The sequence below is a fragment of the Alligator sinensis genome, unplaced genomic scaffold, assembly GCF_000455745.1.
Source record: "Alligator sinensis unplaced genomic scaffold, ASM45574v1 scaffold1204_1, whole genome shotgun sequence".
NCBI classification, from domain to species: Eukaryota; Metazoa; Chordata; order Crocodylia; family Alligatoridae; genus Alligator; species Alligator sinensis.
The window spans coordinates 1,274,619-1,285,097 of record NW_005842412.1 but is presented as its reverse complement, the minus strand read 5'-3'; positions in this window follow the sequence as shown (position 1 = coordinate 1,285,097).

Genomic DNA, 10,479 nt, shown 5'->3' with positions numbered 1-10,479 from the left:
TCGAGATCTCCAAAAACCTGGATATAAAGTGTCCGGGGGTGTTGCTGTGTGATGAGTATCCTGGGAAGATCTACCTCTGACTATAATGCCTAACAAGTGTGAAAGTGGCCCCCATGAACATTTGGGTCTGATTTTCAGAACAGCCTCAGCACAGGCTCCCTGTATTTCAGGCACAACTCTGACCCACAAATTCCTGTTCATTGATTGAATGAATGATCCCCAATTAACTGCCCTCATTAACTGCCTCCCTAATTAATTGCCAGCACAAATCACAGCACGTAGGAGCTACACCTACAGCTGGTGTAAATCAGCAAAGCTTTACTGATGTCAGCCAAGCTCCCCTGCTCTACGCCAGCTGAGGAGCTGGCCCTATATGTTCAACAACCTGATTACATCCTACAATTGAACAACAAAGGCCTTATTCCTAGACTCTCATCCAGGAGGAAGCCCCAGTAAAGACAGCGAGGCTCTTTCGAGGTAACTAATATCTGCCCACGCAGATCGGTATGGTACAAGGGCCTGCATGCATAAAGGCCATTATTTTTCTCCCGGTTATAACTGTGCCATTCTTGCAAAAAGAACAAAGGGACTGGGTGGGGAGGGAGAAAATGCAAGACAGTGTCCGTTCCTGCCTCCCTTGCTTGAAGTTCCTGCCTAATTCACTGGACGTTTTTCATGAAGAGGAACGGCAGCAGCACGCCGAGGGGTTTTGAGGAAACTCCAGATTGAACGCAAGGGGTGGGCTGGTCTCTTATTTGATTTTAAAGTAGAGCCTTTCTTGAGGTTAGAAAGAGTTTAGCATGCCATTGGCCAAGCCTCTCTCTCCCCCAAATGGACAACGAGTGGAAAATATTCTGCAGAAGTTTGCAGTTATAGTTTTCCTACTGCTGCTTGCAAGAGGGGCTGCGTGTCTGCAGGGCGGTGGATTAAACGTACGTCCAAAGGGAAGCTAGGTACAGGTACATGGTTTTCAAACACGCGGAGAGTCAGAAAGCAGTTGTTCTTCAGTTTTTTGGGTTTTTTTCAGACCAGTAGGCAAGAAACAAATGTGCTCCCAACTTTTCTGAGGGGTATCAGTTCTACATGGCTGCACCACTGTCGGGGAGACCTTCCAGGTACGTGCCGGCACAAGCTCTGCACCCTCAAATGAACAAGAGTGAGAGAAAGGAAGCAGTATTATTTCCAGTGTACAGCTAGGGAACTCAGGCCCACATTGATTAAGGGTAGCAAACACCTACTCTGGACTCTTTTAAGACACATTTCATCGCCTATCTTGCTGGGATCCTTTGACCCCACCTGAGTTGCTGCCCCTGGGGCAGGGGCTGGCCTCGATGATCTCCCAAGGTCCCTTCCAGCCCTAATGCCTATAAACTCTAAATGCCTAGGTGACTTGGGAGTCTCAGAGATACTTTTGAAAACATCACCCAAAGTGGTTTGTATATAGTCACAAGACCCAGACATGCCAGACAGAGACCAAGACCAGAGCCAACATGAAGCTCCCGACTAAGCTTTAGCCCCATCTCTTGCAGCTAAACTCTTGGCTAGTTTCAGTATTTTTTTCTTCAAATATCTTTATTTAAAAAACTGGAAGAAGTGGAGATTTTTTAGTGTGTCACTGGTGAAAATCTAGAAGAGGGGTGAAATGCTTCCTCAGCACAAGAATCCTTTAAAGATTTGTATTTCCTACATGATGTATAATTTGTGGGGAGGGATGGAAGTGAAAGGGCTGTGGTGAGTGGTTTGCATATGACTTCCCTCCTCCAATGGCCTAAATGCTTTGTTTGGCTTGGAATCTTAGCCTGCATGGCTGATAATTGTTGCTAATTATTATCTATGATTTCCCCAGCATCCAAAGTATTTCTTTCCACAGCACCAGGCTTCATTCAAAGCCGACTGGAGCCAACAGGTTTTGAAACAACCTCATGTACAATGCCCGAAGAAGGCCCGATTCTGGAATCCATGAACAAGCCATATAGAGACAATCATTTACTTACACATGGTATGTTTGCAAGAGATAACTATAATATTAGATAAAAAGCATAGTTGAAGAGAATGGAAACAAGGATGGATGAGGGTTATACACAAAAAATGTACAACTTCTAAACAGGAGTTGTTTAAATACTAACCTCATAAAGCACAGGCATTTTTTCTTGTTAAAAGCCTAAGAAATTAAATGCAAAAAACTGCATGAATGCATTGCTATGTATACATAGGCAGACAAGGTTCCTTGGGTGAATTTGATATCTTTTATTAGACCAACCCAAATGGTTGGAGAATAGTTATTAAGCAAGCTTTCGGGTTCAAAAACCCTTCGTCAGGCTAATACTATGTATGTATACTATGCTATGTATACATATATTTTATATAATATACACACAGAAATACATAAAATGTGTGTGTGCATACAGAATTCAGGATTCGCATGCATGCATGTGTGTGTGTATGTATATTTGATTTTTTTTTTTATGGTGGATTTTTGTATTATTTTCCAGCTTATATAGACACATGCATGTATGTGTATACACAAAGACCTGGAAACAATTAATAAATTAATTGTTCATTAAATTAATTAATTAAAAAGTCAAGATTGTGCTGGCATTTTCTTTTTTAATAAAGGCAGTTAAATGTTTTGAAGTTCTGTCTAAAATAAATGACTTATAAAAGAGAAAATATGTGTTACCGCAGGCTAGAGTTTTGACAGGTCATTGTTACTGGTCATTTTAAAGTTGCAATTTAAACAAGTGTATTTACACAAATCCATATATCTTTGCTTGTGTCCATTTGTACATGCACACACACTCCTGGGTGTAGCTATGCGTTCATGCAGGCGCATATACATACTTACAACATACAATCTGATAGCTCAGATCTAAGCTATGAATATATATCATCACTAGCATTCATTTATATGCATGTTATGGACCCATAGTTTCAAATATGGTAATAAAAAAAAATCTCTGCGGAAACAGAATGACTTATTGTTCGTTCTTCATTTTAAATTCCAAATTTTGGCTCTGTACTTTTCAATGCATCTCCCAAATGTCTGCCTGAAAAAAAAATCATTTAAAAATATAAAAAAGATAAGTCTGAGTTACAAGAAAGCAACAAAACTGGTTACCAGTGAAGCCATGTCCATAATACAGACTGAGAGCACAGCTGCGCTGGTCAGGGACAAAAGAGCTATAACCATTGATCGCATTGCCTATGCTGGAAAAAAACAGTTGGGCAGACACTTTTATACCATGCCTCCAGTATAGCTTGTTTTACTAGTAGGGCAATACCTTAACTATGCTGCATCTGAGCACGCTAGCATCACTGCATCTCCGCTCACAGCAACTTAGCAGTATACCCGTGTAGCCGTCCTATGTAAGCATGGCCAGCTGGAAATCAATGGCTCTGTTCAGGAGAAAAGAGTGAGCAGGATTTATCCCTTTGAGTTTTACATCCCTACAACTTAAACAATAACTGCTATTTTTTTTTTTAATGGCCCTGATAGAAGACAGAGGCCGGATTTCAGCCCAAAGAGAAATTCTGCCATCAAGTTATAAACCTCTGAAAATAGGGATTTATAATGGAAACGCTGACAGGCCTCAATTGTAGCACTGCTGGCAAACGGCACTGCAGTAATAATGCCGGCTGCAAATCCCTGCTGAGCAACTTAAGTGACTATCATCAGTCATGTTTCTCTTCTCCTTGATTTAATTGACAATCAGAATGCTTAAAAGCGACAACGAATATCCAGAATGTTTTCTCTCACATCCTTCTTGGTGTCACAGTGATTGACTTCTGGAAGCCAAGAGAGGAAACCTAATCCTGGAACTGTAAACAGTCACAGACTTCAGTGACTCAGGCACTTTGGGACTCTAACCTCAAGCTCATTTATGATCTACTTGAGGTTGCTGTGTTCCTGCCCACCCTTTTTTATTTTTACTTTGGGGTTTTCATTTTAATCTTGCCTTTATTATAGAGCCAGCCCATGTTTAAAAAAAAAAACCCAAAACAATCTTCCTTTTGCTGAACTTTGTCAGATCCACAGCTGTTTTACCTTCCTGCTTCGGAGCTTGCAGGAGGCTGATAGAGTCCCTAGTAATATGGTCCAACCTGCCTTTGACTCTTTGCAGCTGTTATAACGTATGGGGGGGAAGTAACGGCTCACTTGCAGGATTAATGCACAGCTTGGATCTGAAATCAGGATACGGTAACTTGGATTTAGAGAGCACCTGTTATTGCCAAAAGGCCTCAAAGTACTCCACAGGTGGTGATCTGTCAACCATCATTCCCGCAACCATTTCTAGAGCAGAATGCTTCTGGGCTAAGTACACACAGTCAAACAGCCCAAGGCAAAATCGATTCAATCTTCATAGGTTAGTCTAAACTACATAGACTGAACCGATAAGCAAGTGAACAGACATTCACTTTTGATTCCAGAAATGCAGCCACATCCCTGCCATGGCCCAGGCCAAATGCCAGCGGTGCTAGAGCATGCACCTTCCTCCTCGGCTGGAGCAGGCAGCATGGGCCAAAGCTAGCCCACCTAACCTGAGAGGGGAGGTGCAAAACATCCTGGGATGCTGGGGGACTGAGAGTCAAACTTGAATCTGGAGAAGATCTGGGACAGAAGTTCACTAAACCAATTTCACCTAAATCAGTTAAGTCTGATGCTACATCCTTTATCTTAAACCAGTTTTGTCCATTTTTTAAATTGGTTTATGTGCACTGAACTTCTGTTGTGTTACAGATTTGAACCAGTTTCTGATCACTCATACCAGCTTGTGTGTCATTTCTGTCCCTAACTCTCCTGTTTACCACCACCAGGAGTTACTTTTTCAAACAGGGCTATGCTTCTTTCCTCCCAACTCAAACACAACAGTAAAATAGAAATGAATGTGTTAGGTTAGAAAATAACATAGTCAAACATCCACCAAAAGGAAACTCAAATTGAGGAGCATCTATGTGACCTGAATATACTTTGTCTGGAGTATGGGACAACATACACACCCAGTCCTGCCCCCAAAAGGGTTTCTATTTATAAAGCTGCAGATCACCCTTTCATTACAGCCGTATACAGAGGTACTGCATTTTCTACAATTATCTCGGTACCTAATGCATGTATAAAGACTAGTGTGAATACCCCTCTATTTGCTCTTCAGCCTAAGGATCAATTTGAAAGGGGAGAAAAGTCAAGGCAAAATAAGGATCATTTTAATGTTACTAAGTAAACCAAAAATTATGATCAATTCCCCTCCCCCATGGTGTAACACCTGATGCTACGGTTTCAAACTGTGCCATCTTCCCTTTTGCAAGAAGTGACCAGACCAGACAGGTAATGAAAATTAAAGAGGCTGGAGTAAAAGTATAACTCCTGGACAATAGCATAGTTTTGTGGTTAATTAGCTGCTGCTTTCTCCCCCAAGGAGAGCTGCAGTTCATTCCCGGGAGCAGCATTTTATATACTTGTGAAGATTTATAAAGCACACAGGCATCACTTCTGATGAAAGGTCTTGCACAAGAGTAAGATCTTCAACCTGCTGCTCTTAAGAATGCTGTTTTATTATTGTTCATATTGCAAGAGCTCCTTCGTGGACCAGCCAGTAGAAGCCACACCGCCAGGCACAGTACCTACGTATAGTAAGAGACAGTCCCTCCTCTGAACAACTTGCAATAGAAGTAGAAAAGAGAAACACACTGGTAGGGTTATCTCCATTTGAGAGCTTGAGGCATAGTGAGATTATGTGATTTGTCCAATATCACAGAGGAAGGCTGTGGCAGAAGCAGGCATTGAACCCAGGACTCTCATGAGTCCTGGTCTGAAGCTCTAAGCCCAAAGCAATTCTGTCATATGAGACATTGAAGGGGTGCACATTTCAGGCAGAAAGAGAGCAGCAAGTTGCACAAAACCACCAAGTCCTGTTCATACGGGGACATTTGGATGGGCTTAGCACACAATGATTCGTGCATCACGATAACACCAGTGTAACGTAACTCAGCATCAACCCCCCCGCTCTGCAAATCCATTCTCTAATAAAGAGACTGAGGCTCAGCTTAAGACAGCAGCTCTACACGGGGAAGAAAGAGCCTCCCTTGTGCTCTACACATGACACACGGCTGTTACAGACTTGCCTCTATCAGTCCATACCACTTTTTCTTTGTCGGGTTGTGGACTTCAAGGTACTGGAGGAGTTTGGCCAACACAGAGCAGTTCTCCTCCTCAAGACGCTGTCAGAACAGCCTGGTTTCATATACGTGCAGCCTGACCCTTCCAGGTGCTAAGCACCACATTTAGTTTCCCTCATAGAGTTGTAGTTCTTTGATAAAAAAAACCATTCAGGACCCAATCCTGCTCTCTGAGTTTTCTCACCAACTTCAGACCTCAGCTCCTAATCTCCTCCGTGCCAGGCTGAGCAGTTCATTTCATTTTGCTCTTCAAGATCTTCATTTGCAACCAAGAGCCTTTGTAGCTACTCCTTTCACTCTGATGGGATCCCTCAGAGGAAACAGGCAACTTAGCAAGTATGGGACTTCTCCCATATACTATTCCCTACAAAAAATGCAAGCATGTTTTCTTTAAGGCCAAAAGAGTGCTAAATAAATCTTGTGAAATCTTCCTCAAATAAATGAGACAAATGGAGGTCGAATTAATTTGATCAGCTGAAGCCATTTAAAGAATGGTTAGTGCCCTTTCTTAAAGTATGCCACAATGCCATGAAAAAAAATAATCCCTTTTCACTAGTAAAAGGAGCGGCACGCAACTTCCAGAGCTTAAAATATATTTGATGACACACCCTTCCCTCTAAACACACCTGCCACTTTCCCCCCCAACCCCTCCCCACATCCTCTCTGGATATGCCAAACTTCATTCATTATCCAACCGAAATATTTCCTTTTTTATTCTAATATTTCCTGTATGGAGCCTCCCCTCTTTCATAGCCTGGGCCTGTGGCCATCTGGGAGATGGGGGCAGGGTGGGGAGGGGGAAGGAAGCCTCAAAGCTTTTCAAACACAATAAAACGATATCACATTTGATAAAACAAATGCAAGCAAACAGGAGATATACCTGAAAGAATAGATTCAGGGACCTCACCAGGGGAGGCTCAGAGATGCTTTTCAACAGTCTGAAGTTCTTCATTCATGCTTATGAGAATGGGGCAAAACCTCCTTACTGAGAAGGGTCTTGTGATACCGAAGCCTGTCTCAACCACAAAAACTATGCCCGGTTTTGCCAAAGCATCTCTGAATGGCCACAGGCAAGTAAGTCTAAGGCTCTCAAGAAGGGGTGTCAAAAGTTAGGTTCCTAAATCTATATTTAAACACTTAAGCATAAGTGGCCTCATTTTTAACAGTACTCAGCATTTTGGGTTGAAAGTGGGAACCATCAACTGTTCAGCCCTTGCAAAGTATGGACCACTTACATATAGGCACCTAACTCCACACTTAAGTACCTGTTTTTGAAAGTCTTTGTGCTTGATCCTGTGGCATGGAGCATCTCACAAAGTCAAGCTTTATATATATATATATATATATATATATATATATATACACACATACATACACACACACACACACACACACACACACCCCTGCACTTTGATTTTCCCTCTTGACAGTGCCATTATAAGGCGTTGCTGTTGCAGAGTTGCCAGACCCCACTATTCAAAACCAGTCATATTCCCAAAAATAATGACACTGCCTTAAAATAAAACCACACATTATACACACACACACACACACACACACATCTATGTATTTTACTGAGTTCTTCTTCCCTTTAATTTCTGATGTTTTAACCTTTGGGACACACTGAAGTCATATTGTCAAGCTTTTCTTTGCAGCCAGGCAAGGCAAAAACTCACTTGCGTAAGAAATGGAAGCAGAGAGTTTTATATATTCACATGACTCCAGGAGCTCAGGGTTTTGGAGAAAAAAAATAAGGTACTGCTAGATGCGTGATAAAATTGAGAGAGCTGGCAATGCTGCTAATTGTTCAAAGTGCTTCAGGCTTCTCAGCTAGAAAGCACAATAGAAGTAACAAAGCACTGCCATACAGAGTCCAGCTCCTGTTGTTCAAAAGCTTACAAATTCCCCCTGACATCAGGGAACATAGCATGCATACTTCTCGTTTGTTAGGAAGGTCTATGGGACTTGGTTTGAAGTAAATCAATGAAAAAATAGATATGAAATCATGCAAGTGTCACCTCCACTATTCCAAAACACCCGTAATGGTCCATAATCCTATAACCTTCCAGACCCAACGAGCAGAGGCTTTTCCATGTTTTCCCTACCCAAAAGAGCAGCTTGAGAAGGCACATAAGCTATTGCTTTTCACCAGAAAGGTAAAACACCCACATCGAATCAACAGGGAATCTTTCCATGGATTTCAATAGGTTTTGGATCAGGTCCTTGAAAGAACTTTGCTTGCTTCCTGGAGATTCTTTTTTTTTAATCAGTAACCCTTTTCGCATGTAGATTGCAGCATAAATCTGTGGACCCCAGATCTTTTATATTCATTTATTAAAGGCTCACCATATCTGGGTGAGCTAGGGCTCTGCTTGCTTTATTCTTTTTATTAGCACTATAGTTACATGAAAGTGAAATGGTTTTGATTATGTATTTGTGTGGCAATAGCATCTCAGAATATCCCCATCAGTGAGCAGGACCTCATGTGTGAGCACTGTATAGACAAAGAGCCAAGAGACAGCGAAAGGTACTTCCAATTGAATGCACCTGTTCTCCTATACCTACTGTAACTCAAAATTGTCCAACAAGGGCGGCAGAGAAAACCTGAAGAATTTCTGGCAGCAACAGGGGACGTGCCAGCCAATGATTTTGAAGCCACATGCCTCTAAAACCATATCAAGGCACCACATTTCTAGCAGCCTGATTTTCAAAGGTGCGTACGCCTCCCATTCCAATGGCTTCCTGAGGAGCCAGGTGCATTTAGCACCCATGCAAATAAATCAGACTTTCTTTCAAAGCCTGGATGCATTAGGTAACCTAATTTTAACATCCACATGTTCCAGTGTGTGCACCCAACCTTTTCAAAATAGCTAAAAAAGATTTTTTTCCACTTTCTCTCCTCCTTCAAACATCCTCACTTTGGATTTTAAATATTCTTTTTGTCAGCAGATTTTAGCCAAGAAATGTTAAATCTCAAAACTGATTTATTCTAATTGGAGGCAAGAAACCTTTTTTTTTCCAGCAAGAAACTTAAGCATGGGAAGAAAGCCATGTAAGCTTTATGGTTCAGAGGAGAAACAATTCCTTGGAGAAGTCATTCTGCCTCTTCCTTGTAGTGGGTGAGATTTTTAATCGTCCAAGGGCATTAGGCACCCAACTCCCACTCAAAGCCAGTGTGGGATTTGTGCTCCTGACTCCCTCATGCTCACAAAAAAAATTCACTCTATATGTGTACATGTATGCATGTGTGCGCCTAAATACATGCTTCAAGATACTAAATCAAAGGGTAGGAATTTTAAAAAATCTAAGTGAAAAAACTCATTATCTTGTGCATCTAAATCACTTAGATACTTTTGAAACTGTCACTTTGCCATTCCCTAACTCATTAGGGACAAAAATTACACATTAACTAGTATAAGTGATTGGCAACCAGTTCAAATCTGTAACACGACAGAAGTTCAGGGCACATAAACTGCTTTCAAAATGGCCGAAGCCGATATAAGATACGCTTAGATGGATGTAGTATCACACTTAACTGATTTAGGTGAACTTCTGCCCCAGATACCTACAGATTCAAGTTAACTCACAGTGCCCCAGTATCCCAGGATGCTTTGCACCTCCCCGATAAACCCCTCCCTTGTAGAGTGGGTGGGGTAGCCTTGGTCCAAGCTGTGTGCTCCAGCCAGCAAGGAGGCATGCTGTAGCAACCCCCCCCCCCCCCCCCCCCCCCCCCCCCTCCGCCCCCCCAACTTCTGGCCTGGGCCACTGCAGGCATGCGGCTGCATTTCCAGAACCAAAAGTGAATGTCTGGTCACTTGCTTATTGGTTCAATCTACACAGCTTAGACTAACCTGCAATGATTGAATTGCTTCAGCCTTGGGTTTTTTGGTCATCTGTACTTAGCCCACGGGCCTAATTCTACAGATAAATGAGTGTGCATATTCACCTAACCGTCCCCTTGGATTGGGTAAAGTAACACTCCCATGCACAGAATCAGGATTACAGCATGGATGTAAGAGTCTTACACAAGTGATAATCAAAACATGCCTCCAACCTGTTCACCTACAGCTCTTTTTCTTCCCATTTTTTTTAAGTAAAGTAACAGTAAGAGATTTACCTGCTGTAGAGAAGCACAACAGTCACTCTGATTTAGCCATCACCAAACTTCTCATTAGGCTTCGAGACAGCGGGCCTTATACAAACCCCTAAGAGCCATCCTTGCTTTATGGCTTGGCAATTTTCAGTAACGGCATGCAATTTCTGTAGCAAATACATGGCATAGGCACACAGGACCACCAGCAGGGA